Source organism: Hibiscus syriacus, unplaced genomic scaffold (genome assembly GCF_006381635.1).
Source record: "Hibiscus syriacus cultivar Baekdansim isolate YM2019G1 unplaced genomic scaffold, ASM638163v2 tig00113725_pilon, whole genome shotgun sequence".
Classification (NCBI taxonomy): domain Eukaryota; kingdom Viridiplantae; phylum Streptophyta; class Magnoliopsida; order Malvales; family Malvaceae; genus Hibiscus; species Hibiscus syriacus.
This window is the reverse complement of record NW_024063471.1, coordinates 18,968,455-18,992,394: the sequence shown is the minus strand read 5'-3', so window position 1 is coordinate 18,992,394 and position 23,940 is coordinate 18,968,455. Positions and strand designations below refer to the sequence as shown.

The following is a 23,940-nucleotide window of genomic DNA, read 5'->3' as shown; positions in this document are numbered from 1 at the left end:
GCTTGGAATAGGGAGGAACTCTCAAGAGACCTTTGAGTTGGATGCTAAGGACTTAGTGTTAGCTCAATTGTTCGCCATCATCAACTTGTTGAAAAATCTTTAGCGCCTTAGCGAAGTAAGGGAGGTAAAGGTGGACAATTTTGAATGAATTTTATACTATGACAATAATCATATGAATGAATGCCCTGGCAACAAGGAATATGCCTACTATGTGGGGGATTTTAATAGGAATAACAACCTTATTTGAACACATATAACCCTGGTTGGCAATAATATCCAAATTTCTCATGGGAAAATCAATGGAATAACAATTCAAGCAGTTCCATGCTACAACAGAATATGACTAAACCCCTAGGTTTTCAACAGAATAGGCCATGGGAAAATGCCAATAAGGGTTCAACATCTTCATCAAATATAAATTCTTAGGAAGCTTCACTCTGATATTTCATGGCAACTATAAAGGCCATTGAAAGAGGATCATTCCACAACTATTAGGAACCAAGAATCCTTGTTGTGAAGTCATAGTTCATCCCTGAAAGTCTTGGAGAACCAAGTGGGTCAGATTTCCCAGTGACACTGAAGTCACTAAACCACATGGTAAAGAGCAATACAGTGCACTCATACTGAGGAGTGGCACCCAAAATAATCAAGATGCTAAGTTTGGGGGAGAAAAAATGGATGATTCAACCCCTAATATCATGCAAGACGATCCTGAAGTGCAAGATGTTGGACCTTCGGAGAAGATTGACCTTGAAGGTTCCACAAGTGAAGTTTCCAGTAGTGGAAAAATTAATGCTACAACCAAAGGGAGGTTCCCACCAGTAGCAGAGTAGATAAGACCCCCATTACCCTTCCCATAACGGTTTAAAAAGAAAAAAATAAGACCTTCAATTCAAGAAGTTTGTTAGTGTCCTTGACCAACTATATATCAATGTCCCACTCTTGGAGACAATTGATCAGATGCCTACATACAAAAAATTTCTCAAGGATATTGCTACTAAGAAGAGGAAGATCGAGAGGGTTGAAACAAATGCTATAGCAAAGGAGTGTTTTTCTGTGCTGAGCAATCTACCGCCAAAGCAAAAAGATTCGAGAAGCTTTATCATTCCTTGTTCTATTGGTGATAACTATGTGAGCAGAGCCTTTTGCGATCTTAGATCGAGTGCAAACTTAATTCTCAAGTCATTTCTCCTTAATCTTGGGATGGGAAATACAGAACCAACCACTACTATCCTTCAACTAGTAGACCGATCCCTTATCCAACCCGAAGGGAGAGTTGAGGACGTAGTGGTAAAAGTTGACTAGTTTGCGTTCCCATCTGATTTCATCATTTTCGATTGTGAGGTCAATGACAATGCATCCAATTATTTTGGGCACCCATTTTTAGACACATAACTAATTTTGATCGATTGTGAAAGATGTGAATTCACCATGAGGGTGACCGATCAGAGTGTAACCATTAATGTGTTCAATACCCTTAAGTATATGGACGATTTTGACGAGTGTCAGTGCATTATAGACATGGACTCGATGGTAGACGAGGAAGCTGTAAACTTTTGCTGCAGTAATTTTATGCAAATCGAGGACTATGCGTAACTCAACGAAGATGAAACCGATGAGATCAGGGAATTTCCATCGGAGGTGCAGCTGTCTAGCTTACTCATGCTAGACCAGGTACACAATTCAAACCTTTGAATTTTAAGGAATTTATTCCTCCAAAACCTTCTCTATACTATATACCTACCTTAGAGATAAAACATTTTTCGTCACATCTTAAATATGCTTACTTGGGTAGTAATGAAACAATGATGATAATTATCTATTTTACTTTTATTCCTGACCAAGAATGTAGTTTGCTTCATTTATTGTCACAACGTAAGAAACCTCTAAATTGGATTATGGTTGAACTGAAGGTATAAGCCCGATGATATGCATGCACAATATTTTGTATGCAACCCTATTATTAAGAAGATGGTAAATAAGGAAATAATTAACTGGCTTGACGCTAGAGTGATATATCCTATCTCCAACACATTGTGGGTTATCCCGATGTAATGCGTCCTTACGAAAAGAGGCATGACCATGGTGAACAATGAAAACAATGAGATCCTACCCACATGAACCATTACCAAATATAGGATATACATGGATTACCGAAAGTTGAACAAAGCCACCAAGAAGGACCATTTCCACTTCCCATTCATTAATCAAATGCTAGATCGATAATCGGGAAAAGCTTACTATTTCTTCCTCGATTAATATTTTGGGTACAACCAGATTTCTATAGCATCGAAGGATCAGGAGAAGACTATATTAACGTGCCCTTATGGTACTTACGCCTTCAGGAAGATACCCTTTGGACTATGTAATGCCCCATCAACTTTTTAAAAGTGCATGTTGGCCATTTTCTTGGACATGGTTGAGGAGTTTTTAGAGATGTGAAGAGGCAGACCTGGTGCTCAATTGGGAAAAGTGTCACTTTGTGTTGACTGAAGGCATAGTATAAGGCCAAAAGATTTCAAATAAGGGGATCGAGGTGGACAAGGCGAAGATTAAAGTAATCGAGAAACTACCCCACCTACCATCATGAAGGACATTTGAAGCTTCTTAGGGCATGTAGGCTTCTATTGGAGATTTATAAAATACTTTTCAAAAACCTCCAAGCCTCTGTGCATTTGCTACAGCAAAATTAACCTTTCATGTTTGACAAAGATTTCCACGGCGCATTTAAGGAGTTAAAGGAGAAGTTGATCTCAGTACCCATAGTTGTCCTACCATATTGGACTACCATATTCGAACTAATGTGTGATGCAAGTGATTAAACTGTAGATCAATGCTAAGGAAAAGGCGAGGTAAGATTTTTACATCATTTATTGTGTTAGTCTCACCTTGAATGAAGAACAAGTAAACTACACAACCAATGAGAATGAATTACTTGATGTAGTATTTGTATTTGATTAGTTTAGGTCCTACTTGATAGGAACCAAAGTCATAGTTCACACCGATCACTCAACTATCAAATACATAGTGACCAAGAAAGAAGGCAAGCCTAGACTCATTAGATGGATACTACTATTGCAATAGTTCGACTTGTACGTTAAAGATAGGAAAGGAACTAAGAACCAGGTGGTCGATCATCTCTCTAATCTTGAAAACAAGGTAGCATGTGATGAACACTTAGAGATTAGGGAAGACTTCCCTGACGAGAAAATTTTATTTGTCACTGCAATACCATGGTACGCTAACATAATTAATTTTCTTGTTAGTGGTGTTTTGCCTCCCGATTTAAATAGGCAGGGGAAAAAGTTCATACAGGACGTGCGATTTTATTACTAGGATGAAACCTACTTGTTCAATCAACATACAAATTAAGTTATTTGAAGGTGCATCCCCAAAGAAAACCAGAAAGAAATTCTATTCCATTCCTATACATCCCCATGTGGGGGGCATTTTGGTGGAACTAGGAATACAACAAAATTCCTATAATCTAGTTTTTATTGGCCCACTCTATTCAAGGATGTGCATGACTTCTACAAGGCATGTGATCGATGCCAACGCACTGGGAACATATCGAGGAGACATGAAATGCCATGGCAAAATATTCTGGAGGTGGAACTCTTCGACGTATGGGGAATAGATTCATGATAGCCTTCCTATCTTTATTTGGTGATCTCTACATACTCATAGCAGTGGACTATGTGTCTGAGTGGGTTGAGGCCATGCTAATTCCAAGGAATGACTTCAAGACTCACTACAAGAAAATATACCTTTAATGACACACGAACGATGACACAAGCTAATTTATGACTTGTAAAAAATGTGTGTCATAAAAAATGTCATGTTTTTAAAAATTTGAACGATTTATGAGTTACAATAATGTGTGTCATATTTAATAGTCATAACCCAAAAATTTAGCAAAAACACAGAGTACACTTTTAATTGTGTGTCATCTGTAAAAGTCATCTTTTAATTTCCCCTCATTATTTTCATCCTTTCTCGCTTCTTGTCCTAGCCTCCTCGATAATCAGTTCACGCACGCATGCTTCCCCCCTTTTTTTCTTTTTCCCTTTTTCTCTTTGTATCAGTCCACTAGTTTCTCCATTTACCACAAGGATTGAGGTGCCCTTGAACTCTTCTGCCACTTCCTGTTCCAAGAATCGGGTCTATCAAAGGTTCCCATTCTTAATCCCAAGATGTTGAGATGGGCTCAGCACAACAGTCTTGTCTGTTACTGTGGCATGATCCAGGACATGTTGGGATATGAATTCTATGTTGGCGCTTACAGGGATGTATGTTTCTTTGCTGCTCTAAAATTTAATTGTCACTTTAAAAAAATCTGAATTAATGGGTTTGTTGTTTTTCTTTTCTGTTGCTAAATAAAGGGTGGGAGTTTATGGTGGACCAACAACATCATGGATGTTTCTCAGTATACGATGGAATCACCTTCTGATACGTGTATTTGGGAACGTCACTTGCTCTACTGTATTCCTGTCAGTTCTCTTCTTGTATTTTAAGGTTTTTATGGTTAATTGTAGTGTTTAAATGATGATCAGATAGGAAATTCGTTGTTTTAAGTTTCATTTTCCTCTTGTTTAAACTTGGTTCTAATAAATTTTCTTGTAGTTCATTTATTGGTCTCTTTAGGTTCCAGGGCAGAGTTCATAGACTGAACCTTCTTGCGATATAGATTCTAATTGGTCACCCAAAGCAGGGAGAAGCGACGTAGGATGGATAATGCAGATGGGGACCCTATGGATTTGGTTGGCCTTTCTCCACTTACCATTTGTCTATTCATTTCATTGTGTCTCATTCTGAACTTGATGGCCCAATCATATTACAAAATCATAAAAAAAGGCTAGTCGTGTTCACCAAAAAAATAGGGTAGTCTCTATTCTATGTTTTTTCCCTGAATATGAGGTGATGATCTTGCCTGCAATTTGTGATTGTTTTCACCCCAAACTAGTTCGAATATTGTTTATAAACTTACTTTGGTGAATCTTTGAATTGTTCTCTAGTGAAGGGTAAGGTATGTTGAACATACTTGGAACTCCTCAAGAACAATGCCTACTTACTGGGTTACTTTATTATTGGGTTTTAATGTATTTGTAGTTTACATAATTGAACTTAGATGATGTATCTTATTTCAAGTTCCCGATGACGAGTTTAAAAGTTCTCCAATTACCAAGAAGATGGTAAAAAGCCGCTTCTTAAACTTTTTATGATGTTGCATTATATGCATTTTTCTGTCTTATCTAAAATGTTAACACATGCAAGTTTCATTTTATGAGGTTAAACTTGTATGGTATAGTAATGGATAGAAAAAACAATGGAGGGGATCTTGACCCCTACTTCAGTAGGAAGATGGACCTAATCCGTCTATTTTTTGCTAGAGAGATGAACTTCCTTCCACTTCACCAGAACCTATGGATCTTAAAACTGCAAGCTTTTCTTCCACCATGAATACTTTTCAATTTGGTGAAAAAGATAACCTTCCTTGCCTAGTAAAGGTAAATGGTTTCATGGCATTTTTACATCCAGATATATTAAAATGGTCTATAGATGAGTGGTTTTGTTCTTATCTTTTCAACCAAAGCTGATTATTTTCCATTTTTTTATTGCAGATATATGATTCTCCAGAGTCAGACTTGAAGCTGAATGATGTTTTTGAGTTTATCGGGGTCCTCACTTTTGACTCAAAGCTTGCAGTTGAGAAGGATGACAATAATGAGTTATCAAATAGTTCCTATGATGATGCACTAGTTTATATGGCCCCTAATAAGGCTTCATCTGCTTCCAGCTATGAAGCATTTGTGGCTTTAATACCAGCATAGTTTGTTTTAGTCCCATTAATTCTTTAAATAACGGGCCAATTAAAGTTCTTTATATTGAAAATGTAGTTTTTGATATTATATTATTGATGAAAAGGACCATTTTACAAATACTTCAGTCTCAAGTTACCTGTACCTATTTTATCACACTTTATATGGTAAGGAATTTTGTAGCTTGACATGCAGTACTGATGATGCACATCATGATTAGCTTGGCAATTTCCCTGCAAATGTCTTGCAGTAATGAATTGGTTTGTTTTTATTGTGTTGCATGTTTCAAGACTATTAAGTAAATTTTCCACTCTTTCCTGTTGCGGGTCCCATGCTTGCACTATATTATACATAGGAAGCTTGCAATGCATGACTTTATGCCTGGCTCCCTAATACTGAAGGTATATACAGGAGAGATTTATGGATTACTTTGCATTTTTCTTTCTTAGGATGACTAGTTTTCAGTTCAATACTTCTATTATCTAGTGAGGTTTCTGTTATGCTTCTCATCTTTCTTCCTTGTAATCTTCGTTCTTCCTGCCAATGCCACATTTGGTGAAAAAGATAAGGGAAGTTGTGTTCAGGCATCTTACAGCGATTCTCAGAAATGACGGTGTATCTGCTCATTTCATATTGTTGCATCTTTTGTCCAAGGTAATGTTTTCCACTACAACTATCATCTTATTTTCTTGAGATTTTACTGGGTGGCAGTTTCTTGTCCTATTCACTTGAATTATTTCTGTTAAATCTTCCCCATTAAAGTAAAATTATTTCATGTTTCCTTTCAACACGCATCTTTGATTATACGAAACTGATCGACAGGTTCACACTCGAGTAGACGATGTTGATGTTGGGAAACTGGCACTAAATCTAATAGGTTTAAACAAAGAAAGTACATCTGTTTTTGGCACTCGACTTAGTCAAACTTTCAAACACTTGCGACCTTTCACTAATTTCATGCCTCTCACACTGGAATATCTAAACACTACCTCTCTTGCCCCAAAAAAGGATTATCAAACAAACAGGTATCCTTAATTGTATCCCTGCAACTAGGGGAAGTGAATGTCTGCAAGCATTAAGAAAGCACCTTGGAACCTTCAGCTTTTTCTTTTCTAAATAACTCCACGTTGTATTGCAGATTGATTCCTGGAGTTCTTCAGCTACCTGCGGACTCACACTTGATGGTTGATGAAACACAACTAGAATCAAGAAGCCTCAACTCCATTGAAATTGAAAATACGAAGTTGTTGAAAAAATCTGATAGAGTTTCAAAAAGTAAGCTGTCACTTGGTTTGTTGAAACATGAGTGCATGTTTGTGCATAAATATACTGGACAAGGGAAGGTGTTTTCAGAAGTTTAATGTGCATATTAGGAATGTGTTTGTTCTATATATTGCAACTAGTTTTAACTGTTACAATTATTTTCAATTAAAGTGACAATTTTACCAGAGAGATTCTGCTCTGATCTCAATTGAAGCTGACTCAAAATTGAAATATAATTATTCTGGGTGGAATATGACTTTCAGTACTACAAGGTGGAAATGGCAGCGGAATCCAGTTACTTTTCTTCTCAGAGGGGAAATCTAATATTGTTTCTTCTGACGTAATTGTACCATTTCAACCTTCTTTTGCATCTTCTGAAATACAAGTTACAGAAGAACTGGAAGCTTGGATATGGTATCTGGCTACTATTTGATCATTACCGCACTCCATTGGATCAGATATACAGAAGGTATGAATTGAAACTTGGGAGAATTGTATTGCACTTAGTAGTTCTCTAACTTATCAAAGTTCTGCAGAATCTGAACTAGTTAACAGACTTAATAGTATGCAATGAATCTTCCAAGTTGTGTTCTTTTTTCTAGGTAGACAAGGTGTGAATTTGTTTATTGTCGGCTTCACACCACATAAGATGTACAAGTATGGAGCAAATGGTGAAACTGATTATATGTTGGAATATCATGCTACTTTTGATTTTTCACAAGACTCCCCTTTAGTAGAACTTGATGATGATTTCTTGTGTACACGCACGGATGGCGAGGGCATATTAGTAGAACTTTATTATGCTGTGATATTTTGTATCGACATATGATTACAATATTTTTGATAACTTAATGTGAATATATTGTATGCAAATGGATTGCTTATATATAATCTAATATATATATATTTAGTATTCTGAGGCATTAAATGTGATTTAGTTTGATTATTTGTCAATCTACAATATATATATATATATATATATATATATATATATATAATTTACAAAATATAATCATGACACACGAATGTGTGTAATCTTTTTTAATGACGTGTGCTTCAATGACAATCAATGTAAGTCATACATGCGTGTCATAAATTTATGACACACAAATGTATGGCATCTTCATTTATGACGGGGGCTTCAATGATGCTTAATGCACGTCATAAATGAGTGTCATAAATGTGTCTTAAATGCGTGTCATAAATGCGCGTCATAGATTTATGACACACAATTGTGTGTCATCTGAAATTTATATCGGTGGCTTCAATGACGCGCATTTTTGTGTCATCTGCACCCATAGATGACGTTCAATGAGCGTCATTAAAGGGGTTTTTTTTTTCTAGTAGTGACTATGCTCAAGTTTCTCCACAAGAACATCTTCATAAGGTTTGGAGCACTTAGAGACATAATAAGTGATAAAGGCACCCACTTCGACAACAAATAATTGATAAAGCATTACAAAGATATAGGGTACGACATAAAATTCCTATGACATATCATCCCCAGAATAATGGGTAGACTGAAGTCTTCAACCGTGAGATCAAGTAGATCCTTGAGAAGGTGGTAAATTCCAAGAGGAAAGATTGGTCTTCCAAGCTTTATGAGGCACTTTTGGCCTATCACACAACATTCAAGACACCGCTTGGGATGTCACCCTTCAAGCTTGTCTGTGGCAAGGCATGCCACCTTCTCGTAGAGCTAGAGCATAAACCTTACTAGGTAATCAAGATGTTCAACATGGATGCTCAGCTAGTCGGAGAAAAAAGATTGCTAGAGCTAAATGAAATAGAGGAATTTCGAGCTCAAGCTTATGAAAATGAATAGATGGCACGACAGAAAACTTTTTCTGTGGCATTTTCATGAGGACCAACAAGTTCTCCTATACAATTCAAGATTGAAGTTATTCCTAGGCAAGCTCAAGTCACGATGGTCAGGCCCATTCGAAGTATATCATGTATACCATCACAGTGTTATCGAAATTAAGAACATCGATGATAGAACCATCTTCAAGGTTAATGGCCAACGCCTGAAGGCCTACACCGATGCCCCCATCTTTCGTGACAAGTTTGCACTCATCCTTCAAGATGCATGAGTTTGAGCCTCTATCCTTTTTAATATTCTATAACATTTCAATTGCTACTGTGTTATTAAATAAATTGTTTACTTAATTTTATTTGTATTATATTTTTATATATTTTCTCTTTTAACTTTTTATTTCCCATGTTTTACTTTTTATTTTATTTTATTAAGTTTGGGACATGTGGCAACGCAAGGAACTTGGACAAAGAGGTTTAAACCCTAAATTTTAATTTTCATGAGTTTTTGGTGGAAAAAATACAAGAATTTGAATTTTTTTAATTTTTAAACCCCACCACTTTTATTATTTTATTCCCTTATCTCTCTTACTGATGTGATCCTGCTGAGCACTGTATTCAAACTGAACAAGTTCACAACTTTGAAGTCGTTCAAAGTGGTTTAAAGAGGATTTAATCATAATCTTATTTATTTCCTCAAGCTATTATTAGTATTCTTGATCATGCTTGCAGCCCATGTTGTGTTTTCCATATTTTATGATCATGTTCTCTAATTAGCATACTACACCATAGATTATAATAGTATGTTTTCTAATCATGCTTAACTATTGTTATAATCTATGATCCAAATCTTTACATTACGTTATTTAAGTTATCTTATGTTCTTTATATTTACTCGTTCTTTTTTTGTTTTGTTTTTAAGGTACCATAAAACCAAGTGGTAGTTCACGTCAGTCAAATTTCACTCCATTTTTGAATAAGTTCCGAACATCGTTAGGCTATGAGGTATTCTTTACATTTATTCCCCTATCTCTTAGATTTCCAACGTACTTTGAATCACATCAATCCAACATCGGGAACTTGAGATATGCCCAAATTACCGAAGACAATGTAGGCTGTAAATTCATACGGGATTTACATTCAAGATGGCTAATGAGTAATTCCTCCATATATATATACTCCTCCAAATGCATATGAAGAGCCAAGATGTATTTCCACCCTCCATGAATCCATTTAATGGTGTGAATGAACAAGGATGAAGCATGAACCTTCATAAATGGCATGAGTATTCATCCAAGGAAGCTAAAAGGACTTGTTCACATTCAAGGAGATGGATATACTAAATGCAAGTCTGTTCCCCACGTCCAAATGCATGTATGAAGCCGAATGGTTGCTTCACAAAGGGGAGGAACTTGTGGTATGCATGAACAACAAGGAGGGAAGCACCAAGCCTCTTCATTTCACCTATTCATGAATTACCTTCAAGCTACCAAGGGAGCAGAACCATCCTTCTCCAAGGGGGTGCATTTGTATGAACATTAAGGCTACTAAGGGGAGATGCATTCAGCCATGAAGAGTCAAAGCAATTAAGGACTTACATGCACATAATTAAAGCCTCCACATTCATCCATATTGGCGTGCAATGTACCTATATGAGTGATGTACATTTATTCATTCATTCACTTTGTATTCATCCTATGTACTTAGGCCTATAAATAGCTTAGCAGGTCTCGTTTGTAAACACCATCTTTTATCAATCAAAAACATCTTTGTGAGTTTATCTCTCTTCCAAGTTCTTTAAGAACTATATCAATTTAGCAATTTTTCATACTTGTGAAGTCATTCTATTTACCTTGATACTTTAAATTCCTATATTTCTATCTAATGGGTTTAAATCACTTTTACCACCCCTCAAGTAAGTTTATAGAGAACGTGGTTATGCTACTCTAGTATAGTTTCGTCTTTGGCAAGTTTGAGATGCTATCAACATTAACACCATCATCCATTTTCACCAATTCTTCCATCTATCATCAACATCTAAAACAACACTCTGATCTTCCATTTTATCATTTTCCATTAAATATAACTATATTTTCTTTATTATTAACTATCTTATCTACATCTATTTGTCTTGTTGTAGATTTACTTCAATTATGAGTCTATACCTGTTGTCTTTCCTTGATCGGACAAACAACAAGGTTATCTATCCTTCTTTATTAGTGGAGGAGTGTAGGTCGTCTTACATCACTTATTTTTCTTCCCCCATTAATTACACCTTACTTTTTCGTTTTCCCAGAACCCACCACTCACGTAACCCCTTAAAACCCCTACTTACCTTTTATATTTTCTTTCTTTTGAACTTCTTTTAGTTTATATCTTCTTCTTCTTCTCTTTTGAACCTTCCAAAACACCATAGCTAAAAACCTTCAAGGTTTCATTTTCCTCTGAATGTCAACATGGCTCATGGCAAGCAAGCAGCTGGTTGCTACTTCAAAAAGACAATCGCCGCAGCAACTACCATATAACAAGTTTCAAGACAATACAGCTAAAGAAAATTTTCAACTCATCAAGAATAAAAAATTTTATCTTGACCAAAGATTTATCTTTCTCGAAAATTTTACCGATGAATTCAGCCTGGAGGCGATGGAAGTGATGAACAAACACAAGTGGAAGTATTTTGTTCGACACCCTAGAAATGTTAATGTTTCATTGGTGAAGGAATTTTATGTGCATATATCTGACCTCTCTCAACACTCCATCTTTGTGAGAGGTAAGGCAATTCGTTTTGCTTCAACCGCCATCAACAAATTCTTTAAGCTCAAGAATGTGATCGATCGACATGCTCATTTTGCTAAAGAGGTCAATCACGAGACCTATCAATGTATCTTGAAGGACTTTTGTTTTCAAGGAACAAAATGGAGAGGTGCACAAGATAACCGGTATGATGTCAAGAGGACAAGCCTCAAGCCCAATAAAAGCTTTTGAATCACTTCCTCAAAACAAGTTTGAAGCCCACATCACATCATACTACCGTTTTTATGTAGTGAATTTTGCTGCTTCACTCTATTTTTGTGGGACGACCAATTGATATCAACATTATAACAGTTGAGGAGATGTGTGCATGCCTCAAGTGAAAGACAAGTCCTTTGGCCTTTCCAAGCTTGATAACAACAATTTTCCGCAAGAAGGAAGTATACGAAGATGAGTTTGATGAGATTCTCCCTCATTAGCGGTCGTGGTTAAATCTACTAGGCATATAAGGAACAGGTCGAAAGGTTAACAAGTGATTTGAGGATGTTTTTCACCTATGTGAAACAAAGACATACATTACTCTCGTCCTATTTTAAGGAAATAATCCTTATGGAATTCAAATACTTCTCAATCTTTCCTGATTCTATACTACCAACACCTTAGGATGATGCAGCACTCTATGGAGTAGCCTCTGGTGATATAGCCAAACTACAAACTACATGCCATTACTCGGTAATCGAAGAAGGAACTGAGTAAGATCATGAGCCCCTGCACCAGCCGGAACATTCTGACGATGCCCGACATAAAGTTGACGAACCCACAGATGAAGTTCCCCCACAATTTGAAATGTCACAACAAACTCCCCTTCATATAATTAGATATCGAATGAAAAGGTCAACTGGGCGTATAAGGACCCCAACATTCGATGATCCAAAACCAGTTGTGATGGCTTCTGTCTTCCAGGAGTCTGAACCGGAGGAACCAAGCAACACCCCATTAAAGCGGGCATGTCCACACCACCGCCAAAATAAGGTACCTCATTGCCTTTTTAGTTTTAACTTAGTTTTTATGCATTGAGGACACTGCATACTTCAAGTTCGGGGGATATAGCATTCATAGTTAGGCATTTGCATCGATAGATAGTAGAATTTGTTTATTATGGCATTAGTTAGGTTTAAGTTAGTGTTTTGAAATAAATTGATGATGCCCCATGATGATGATTTTTCTTATGGCTGTAATTGAATGTAAATGACTATTAAGATTGATAGAACCAACTTTAGGATTTGATCCTTTGTGAATATTTGGTATATCATTGTATGTTTTCTATGCCTAAGGAAATTAGAAACTTTTTATGAGAGAACTCTTACATGCTTTGTCATAAATTTTTTTCAATGAACTTAAATGATAAATGATAGCTTAAAAGGCTAAATTAGACTCCCTTATGTTTTCAATTACATTGAATTGTTAATAAATGCTTTAACATAACTGTAGAGGGACACTTCTCTTTGCTATTACATTGCTTGGGAACCCACTTTAATAAATGGTAGCCATAAGCATACGAGTGAATAAAAGTAGTCACAACATGACTTTACCTACTAGCTCGGGGATGAAATTTTCGCTCCAATTCATCTGGAGTGTGCGATGGTAGTTGTGATAGGCTGAATCCCCACGTAGTAGTTCTAAAAAAAATTAGAAGTAAACTTGTGCTTAAGGATTAAATAAATACTACATCATAATAGATAACTTGATTAGAATCTTTCTAACTTCGTTAAACATAGATTGGATACACTCACGCAGTGTTAGGGAAAAGTTCTTGAATTCTTGTCTAGTCTAGCATGTTGAAGCCAATTGTTTCTGAGGGCTGAAGTTTTATGCCATACAACTATCTTGATATGAACTTTGCCATAACATTTTCTTCTCTTAATCACTATCCATTACTTAAGGACAAGCAATAGCTTAAGTTTGGGGTGTGATAACCCCGTAAAAAGTCTACATTTTGTGCCTTGTTACTTAGGTTATTAGTTGTCTAAAAGCCCATTTCATTTTCATTTAGTTGTATTTAGGCTCATATAGTTGCATATGGTGGTGGTGTTTTGCTACATCATCTTATTTTGTAAACTCGTGCTATTAATGGGAAAGGTTGTGCTATTTTGTTAATAAGAATGTGAAGAAGCTAAGGAAGAAGCAGGGATTTGTTGTAACATCCTGGATAAGGAGATTTGGTGAATGCCATAGCATTTCTGGATGGCTTTCTTGGGAACAAAAAAAAATGTAAAAAGATAAATTTTATGAGAGTTGCTAGCTTTCCATGTTTGCACGCGAATGCCCTACCCAACTGTCCTTGTGAGGACCACATGGCATCCTTGCATACCGTTTACGTGAAAGGGATGATACCTAAGGTACAAAGGGAATTTTGACACAAAATTCTATAAAATTCCCCCACTATAAATAGTTAAGGATACCCTACAATTAGAGGAGCTTTTTGGAGGGTTTACCTAAGAGAGAAGATGAAGCCAACTGCACACAAATTTCCTATTTTTCTTCTTTTCTTCTTATTTTTTGTGGTGTCCTCCATAGCTGAGCTTCGAAAGGGTAGCAACTAGAACCTTGAGAAAGGCTAGCTCACTAAGACAGCTCACGGCGGTGGTTCTAAGTATCTCAACATTAGCTCATTTGGGATTTTTTTCTCCTTGTGCTTCCATTTCTTTATTTTACATGGGTTTGTACTTAACGTTGATGATGGATGAGCTTAACCCCGCCATGAAGTAACCTTATTTGGCTTGGGTTTGTTGTGAATGATTTTTATTTTGTGTTAATGAATGTTTTTATGTTTAAATGTTTTTTTCTCATTGTTTATATTTTAAAAGCTTAGTCTTTTAAGACCTTTCGAGAGTTAGCCATTTTTAAGTATAGATGCCTAATGTGGAGAAAGTTAGGCTTGATTAACATGAGCAAGGGAGCTAGATCAGGATGGTGAGGTTCTAATCCACCATAGAGATAAGGAGAGGGTCTCATTAACTAAAAAAGATAAGACGTATTCGATAGGCTAGTGTTGCAGTTCACACTGAGAGGTATTACCGTAGCATTTTTCTATCAGGTTCGTTACTAGAGATAGCTTAGTAGCACTACTAGCAAATCCTGCCAAACGACATACTCATAGAATACATAAACCATTCTAGACAGAATATTAATGTTCATAGCAAACCCAACCATTTATCGCTATAGAAGCTTGATTTTGTGAGATTGTCAAATCTTATTTCATTATCTTACGTTTAATTTTATTTTTCTATAGCATTATTTTACTTTTTAACTCAGCACTTCACATAAACTTTTGTCACAACATTTCTGTACTCACACTCCTTACACATGCCATTTTTGCCACATCAGTTTCAATCATTTATTCATACCATATATATATATATATAATGACACCCTTTTGCTATAGTTTTACTCAAAAATCCCTCCAATCCATGTGGAGATGATACTCACTCACTACTATATTACTTGCTTAACTGTGTATATTTGCACATATTTTGCGTTCAATTTTAGCAGTCACACGGCGCGATCAATGAGCAGCTATAGTGATGAGCATAGCGTGTAAACTTGGTCCTACTTTCAATGATGATTAATGAAGATGATACCTGACTTTTAGCTTCAAATTTATGGAAAAACAAATGCATTGATACTAGATGTTTTTCTCTTCTTTTCTTAGGATAAATAAAAATTCATAAGAAGCCTCGTGAAATAAACACAAATTCACATATATATTAAAGATACAGCTGGGGAATCCATCGGCCGATTGAAATTGAATTTGCCCCATGAGCACAATGTTTAGTAAATTTGCTAAAATAAGTTGACTTGAGAGATCTTCTCAAACATGGCATTTCTCAGTGATTTTCTTGATTTCCCAATTAATTGTAAAGGGAAGCATTCGACTTTTTTGAATCTTTTTTCCGTCTTACCATCATGTTGATTTGCAGCCAAAAACCAAGTTTATTGGGAGGAAAAAGGGCCCAATAATACATATGAAACAATTAAAAGACTAAATTTTAAAGTTTTAATAGAACAATAGCTCAAACGACATTATGTAAATCATATTTTAAAATGTACGATCAACAAAACTGAGTTAATTTATCTTCAACATGCAAGTGTGAGACTATCTATTGCAAACAAAAGTAGAATCATCTCAATGAACTTTAGATAATATATATAGTTTTGAGAAAATCGATTCCGACCTTTTTCCTCTTGGCAATAACCTTCATCGTTTTCTTCTTTGGCAAGACAATAATTGAGCAACATATTATAAAATCCCATGACTTTTCTCTCAAGTAACAAAATAAAATTCTGCATTCAACTCCACCACAGCTTGTAATGGTTCTCTCATTGTTTACCCACACCCATGCAAGTTAATTAAATAGTTTAGATGACACATTTGAATTTTGAAAATGATTAAACTCGATTGTCTTTCGTCCTTGCTATTCGGGATATAGTTTTCTATGGAGTTTTCATGATTTTTGGAACTAAGAATTGTAACAATCCATGATGATAACCAAATTATTGAAGCTCCATTTTCCTAGAAAACATAATCATAATCATAAACGCAAACACAACTCTTTCTTCTGTTTCAAACTGGGGACAAATGTTACTGGTGGTGGTGCAGCTGCATTCATTCTATCCACCACATCAATGAGCTTGTTGGCTATGGCTTGCATTAACAGAAGAGCCTTCATATACCTACACCAAGCCACCAATGGAATTAATAATATACCCAAAATGTCAAACATATATAAACTTATCCCGGATAAATAACACTCTAAATAAATAAGGGAATACTTGGAGATCCAGCCTTTTGTTCCTCTCTGGGTCGTATATCATTTTCTCCACCATAGGGATGACAGATTTCCTCTCAAGAGCCTGACCATAGGTGGACAACAGCCATCGACCCAAGGGAGCAATAATGTAGGAATTAAATAGCGATCATGCATAGGCATATTGATGATCATTTGGCTTCAAATAGCATCAGTGGAAATTTGACTACAAAAGAGCAGGGCCCTCTCATACCTGTCTCATACCCCACGTGCTAGTAGCTTCCTACTCGTAGTTCAAGTTGTCCAAGGAAATCTATAAAATGATCAAAGGCCCCATTGAGCACATGTCCCAATACAAATAACTATAGGGATATAATGGGGTTCTTCGATGAGTTGAAATGTAAAATTTTCCTACCACTCTACGAAGGGGAGCCAAGAATTGGTACGACTCCTTGACCGCTGTAACTGTGGAGGGCTTTCGCATATATTCGTTAAATAATTTTAGTGTGGTCCAGAGACCTGGTGAGCTTCAGATAGACATTACGAGGAGACTCTTAAGAGCTACAAATAACATTAATGATCTTTTTGATTATTGGGTGGTCTTTAAGTACATCTCTAGACTTCGACACAATCCCCTAAAATATGCCTTAATAGGCAGCATGCAAAAAAAAGGCCAGTCAAACATATAAGGTAACTAGAAGGTATGCCGAAGAGAAGAAAATGAGTCTGTAGCTAGTATTGGCCAGAGTTCAACTCCCTTACAATAATCCTCATAGAGCCAGTGGACTAGGAAGCATATAAGACCTCTGTTGAGGTTCCATGACTCCTTGAGGGTTAACAATAGTGCTAAAAGCTAATCTTCTTTGTGTAAAAGAGGATATAAGGTGAACATGTCAGACAATTGTTGTCAAGTTAACGTAACTGTCCAATAGTGGAAGGGACCATTCGACGTCTACACTAACTACACATCCTCCAAACATTATTGTATGAGATTCTCTATAAAGTCGGGGACTCCGACATTTTGAGATCTTTAACACCCTAGTCTAGTCAGATTCAAAGCCCAGAGGATTAGAATGTCACACATAACCACCTAAATGGCTAACCATTTTTTAAACATTTAACCAAATTTCAACATTTAAACGTAATAGTAATACCAAAATAAATACAATTACAAAATATAAGTTAGGTTTACTAATTTTGGGGGAGCTCCGATGAGTATACTCAAAATCCATATAGAGTTTACAACTGAAATAAATAACAAGAGTCTATGATAGCACATGCCCCTATAATACTCGAGACGTAATCTGCAAGAAGAATATGTCTGGAATCCCAAATCTAGCGATGAGCTCCTCAATTAGAACCTAAGAACATGTGTACGGAAACATATTCCATACGATGAGCTCACAAGCTCAGTTCCACAAGAATAACTCTGCTATACTACATGTTCTACATGCATCCAACATATAAGCATGCTACGAGTATCGTTATGAACATTTGCATAAATTGTCACAACAACAAATGTAACTATCTTGGTGTAGCTTGGGGTCACTCATCATCATAGAACTCACACCCCTATTTGCTTATGAAGAACCTTTAGGCGAGACATGGGTTACATAGCATCAACATATCCCTATACCTCAAACTAGGTCTAGTTCACATAGCATCCGTACCTCGTCCGGCTAGTATACTCATCTAGATTATTTGGGATGTGTCCGAGTCACTTACTCTCGGCACAACATCCAACTAGCATTTAAAGTGCACAAGCACTAGATTGGATATATCCGGATAATCCCTTATCAAACTATACAGGGTATCCTCAATGTTTTCCTGAGCATCAAGCAAGGCATAAGTCTTATGGAATATTACCTCATAAAGATCTTATGTTATCATACAATTATTAAGGTTTTCACTTCTAAGCTTATTGTAAGGTTTTTCCTCAAACCAATAATCATTTTTCATATTTTCAATTCAACCTAACCTTATAGCCAAAAGATTCACGAGGGTACCAATACCCCCTCTTAGGTATCAATACCTCCCCAAGTATCGAATACCAATATTACCTTCAATGTTTTGAAAAATGCCTCGGTACCAATACCCCATATGGGGCATCGATACTTTACCCTAGGTATCGATACTCCCATGAGTATTGATACCAAGATGGCCTACTAGAATCTGATCAAGTCATTGAGCATCAATATAGGCCCCAAGTATCGATACCATCTGAGTAGTATCAATACTCCTTGATTGGGTACATATACTCTCCTCAAAAACCCCTTTGAATTTTGCATATCCACGACGAGCAATATCGGTACTATTCTTACAGTACTGATACTCTATGCCTTGAAAACTCTGTTTCACTCATCTAAAACATTTGAAAACACTCCTAAAGTGTCCCTAATACATCCAAATGGTGTTTAAAGCTTTTATAGAGTTTAAGGAACATGAAAGGTCATTACTTTACACATGAATAACAAAAAAAATCTCGTTTTCATGCTTTGAACCCCCAAGTGCACACAAATGGCTCATATACATATACAAGTATCTGTAACTACAAATGCTAATCTACAAGCAGTAAGGAAAAGTTAGAAGTATGTTACCTTACACCTAGAGGCTGAATAAATAACTCAAGGCTCACTTAAGTACCACTTTCTCTTTTTCCTTGCTTTTTGAGCCTTTATTTGTTTCCCTTACTATAACAAACAATGGAAGAATGAGATTCCTAAAGCTTAGGAATGATTTCGAGCCTCCCATAAACATTAAAACACAAAACCCTTCTTAAACCCAACCATGGCCAAACTCTAAGGTTGTTAGCTCAAACTATAGTTCTAAGGTAGAGGATTTCAAAATCTACCTTCACCAATTCGAACTAGGAAGAATGAAATATAAAATTGTCTCTTTGTTAGCTTCCACTTGAGAGAAAATGAAGAAAAAGAATGATGGAAATAAATTAAATAATGATAGAAAAAGAGGGAGCCTAGCACACATACATCATCAATTTTAATGAGAAATCAGCTTTCAAAAAGTTTAGGGGTTATCTGCTCCTTTGATCCTCCCTTATTTAACTTCAATTTGAAAATACCCTTTTCTAAACCTTAATGGGCTCAAAATAAGCCCAAACCACTTCATATATGGGTAAGGTTTTCTCTCATTCCTAATGAGTTTATTTAACTCTTATTAGGGTTAGCCCGAATCTACTAACTTGGGAATTGGGGCATTATAACTCTTAAACCCTAAAAATATTATCCTCAAAATTTACCTGAGTATAACAGATGCGGGTATTAGAGTTGCATATCTTCCTTGGTCTTATAGTTCCCTCATAAGACCTTCACTAATGAAATCTGCTTGTTCATCAATTCCTTGACCTCTTAATCCAAAATTTTTATCGGCTTTTCTTCATAGGTCATATCTTGAATTACTGCGACTTGGTCTAACAAAATGACATAGGAAGGGTCAGAATGATACCTCCTAAGCATTGACACATGGAACACATCGGTAGGCTACAAATATAACTCTCTCAAAAATCTCATAGGGTTTGATGATGCACAGAGTTATCTTCCATTTACACATTAAACCTAAGAACTCTCTTCCAAGGTGACACCTTTAAGAAAACCTTGCCACCCACTTAAAAATCTATATCCTTATACTTTAAGTTTGCGTTTGAACTTTGATGATCAAAATCTTCCTTTAGTTGACTTTGAATTAATTCGACTTTCTCTTCAGCTTCTCTGATTAGATCAGGACCAACTATCTTACTTTCGCTAAGCTATGTCTAACATAAAGGTGTTCTACACTTCCTCCCATACAAGGCCTCATTGGGAGCCATTTGAATGCTCGATTGGTAGTTGTTGTTATATGAAAAAACAACTAACTGTAGGTGATCCTCGTAACTCCCTCGAGTTCTATCACATAACATCTAAGAATATTCTCCAAGATCTAAATCACGCGCTTAGATTAGTCGTCTGTCTATGGGTGGAAAATAATACTAAAATGCAATCAGGTACCTAAGTCCTCGTGAAATGCTTTCTAAAACCTCAATGTGAATAATAGATCTCAGTCGGATATAATCGATGTCGACACTTCATGTAATCTCACTATCTTCTGAACATACAATCTAGCCAACCACTTTAGGGTTAAATCCATACGAACCGATAGAAAATGAGCAAATTTGATTAGTCGGTCGATTATTACCCAGTCCCAAATTCCATGGTAACTCTGTCCCACTTCTATTGAGGGGTCTAGATAGGCTGAAACAACCCTGATGGAACCTGATGTTCTGTTTTAACTTACTGACAAGCCAAGTAGTTAGACACAAATTCGGATATTTCTATTTTCGTACTCGGTCACCAATTCAATTGAAGAAGGCCTTGGTAAATCTTGTTCTCTCTAGTATAGATTGAAAACAGACAACAATGGGCCTTACCAAGGATCTTAGTTAGTAAATCCTTATTTGACAGAACACACAAGCATCCTCGAAAAAAAATATATATCGCTATTTTTAGCTCAAATCCATATGCCTCACCACAATGGGTTTGTTCAACCTTAGCCAAAAAGCGGTTGTCAGTCCTCTGAAGGTACTTCACCTCTTGAACCAACTTGGTTTTAACTCGTAACCTGGCTAGAAAACCACCATCAATGGTAAAACTCAAGCATGCAGGCAATGCTTAAAGATCAAACATTGTCTTTCGACTCAAGGCGTCTTCCACTACATTCGCCTTACTTGGGTGATAATCGATCACAAATTCATAATCCTTAAGCTATTCCACTTAATGTTGCTGCCTCATGTTCAATTCATTTTGTATGAGCAAATACTTGAAACTCTTATGGTCGGTGAATATATATTACTAAACTCCGATAAGGTAGTGGCTCCATATCTTTAATGAAAAAACCGTGTATGTTAGCTCTAGATCATGCGTGTGGTACTTATGCTTATGCGGTTTAAGCTGTTGGGATGCAAATGCAATAACTCAACCCTCTTTCATAAACACATAACCCAAACTGCTCAGGGAAATGTCACTAAACACAACATGGTCCTTACCCGATTTCGGCTGAGTTAACACTGGTGCTTGAGTCAAAATATCATTTAGTCTCTCAAAACTCTGCTAACTCTTATCATCCAATAAAAATGGCACTCCTTTTTTGCAATAACTTAGTCATATAAAAAACCCTTTTACGAAGTAGCGGTAGTACATGATAAGCCCTAGAAATTTGTACACCTCGGACATATTCTGCGGTGGCTCCCACTCAACCACGACTTGATTCTTTAGAGGGACTCGAATAACCTCCGCTGACACCACGTAGCCCAAAACAAATACCTCTAATAATTAAAACTTGCATTTACTAAACTTGGCGAATAACTAACGCTCTTTCAGGATCTGAAGCACAATGCAAAGATGACAATCATGTTCCTCCTTCGAACGCAAATGCACCAAGATGTAATCATTGAACACCACCATAAAATGGTCTAGATAATGATGAAAGATCCTATTCATTAAGTCCATGAACGTTTCTAGGGCATTGGTGAGATCAAAAGGCATCACTAAAAACTCATAGTGACCACATCAGGTCTTAAATGTAGTCTTCGCTATATCGGCCTCCTTAACTTTTAACTGGTAGTAAACAGACCTCAAGTCGATCTTGAATAAAACACTAGCTCCCTTAAACTAGTCAAACAAGTCATCAATCCTCGAAAGTGAATGTTGATTCCTCACGATTAGCTTGTTTAATTGACAATAATCAATGCACAACCTCATTGACCTATCCCTCTTCGTTACAAACAACACCGACACTCCCCACAGTGAGATGCTTGGTTAGATGAATTCACGCTCTAGAATTCTTGAATTTGGGCCTTAAGTTCTTTCAACTCTTTCGGTGCCATGCGGTAGAGAGCGATAGATATCAAGGTGGAACCTGGCATGACTTCAATGCCAAACTTTAGTTCTCTATTAGGTAGTAAACCTGAAAAATCCTCTAAAAAACATAAGAAAAGTCTTTAATTGAAAGAATCTCCTTAAGCTTTGGACTCAGTACATAAGTGTCCACTACATAAGCAAAGAAAGCCTCACAACCCACGCTCAACAACTTGTGGGCCTCTAAAGATGAAACAATTCTGAAGGTACGACTCAGCTCTTTACTATCCATCACAATTTTGGTTTCACCGGACTTACGAAGTTTGAATTATCTTGCTTTACACCTAAGAAACGAATCATGCTCAAATAGCCAATACATTCCTAGGATCACATCGAAATTTCAAAACTTTAACTCTATCAAGTTGATTGGAAAGGTTTGACTCAGATCTCTACAAGGCACTTGTGGTGGACCTTGTCCACTAATACGTCAAGTCCTATAGGACTTGAGACACGAAACTTGACTTCTAAGTCCTTGGATGGGATATATCTCTCGAGGTAGTATCTGATGAAGTGCACAAGAGAACCACACCCATAGCACACTCTAGAAGCTCTATGGAACTCTTCTGAGTGCCTCCTACCAAATTGGCTGCAAGTCAAGGGCTGCAAGTCGAGGGTTGCATGGTCCTGGTTGAACTAATTTTGCTTGCCACATATGTTGAAGGTAGTGTCCTCCTATGGCTATCTGATCCCTGCCTGCAGGTCAGATCCTCCTGACCTCTAGGATTGAGAATATGAAGGTGTCCATGACCCTCAGGAGTCTCTGGCCTTCTTGGCCGAAGTTTGGGATAATTTGACAGTGTCTAGAGCTATATAACTTTGTCCCACATTGTCACTCAAAAGATGAGCTCTCCTGCTCAAGACTCGCTCAATAGCCTTGGCCGGACGAGTCAGTTCAGTAAAAGCTCTAGGTGGATCGATAGCTAGGTGAGTAAAGATGTCTATTTGGAGGCCCTCCCTGAACCTCCTACAATGGTGCTCTTCTGTCACAACTAACTTTGACGCAAGCGACTCAAGTGTAAGAACTCGCTCTCATACTCATACACGGAGTGGTCACTCTAAGTAAAATGTAGAAAACAATCTATCAGATCATCAGTATGGGTCTCGTTGATGTACTTTGCTCTAAACTCTGACAGAAAAAACTCCCAAGTCAGTAGCTCTGACTCTAATGCCAACTCTACAGTCTCCCACCAGTATATTGTATCACCCTTCAGTAGGGCGATGATGCACTCTAACTTACCCTCAGGGGTAAGATCAAGCTATTATAGGGTACGAAGGGTCTCTTGAAGCCACATATCGGTGGCTACTGGATCATCATCTCCTAAAGCTAGGAAGTTAGTGGCCTTGTAACTGTGGAGCCTCTCGATGGGGGACTCCTGAGGGACTATTGGGTGTAGAACAGATGGACTGGGTGCAGTGGGTGTCCTAGGGTTAGCCCTCATGATGTGCCTCAGTGCTTGCATAAGGTCTAATGAAGGCATCCTCATCTATGTCTGCCTTCTTTGGGATGCCCATATCCTCAAAGTCAGTAACAAACTACACTCTCGTGACTCCAGCTAGATAGGCACAAATCACCTCACG

At 37.0% G+C, this 23,940-nt stretch overlaps 1 pseudogene; it reads left to right on the top strand.

The window, feature by feature from the left end:
* The first annotated feature begins 960 nt into the window (after positions 1-960).
* Positions 961-23,083, top strand: LOC120187729 (annotated as a pseudogene).
* The last annotated feature ends 857 nt before the right edge of the window (positions 23,084-23,940 follow it).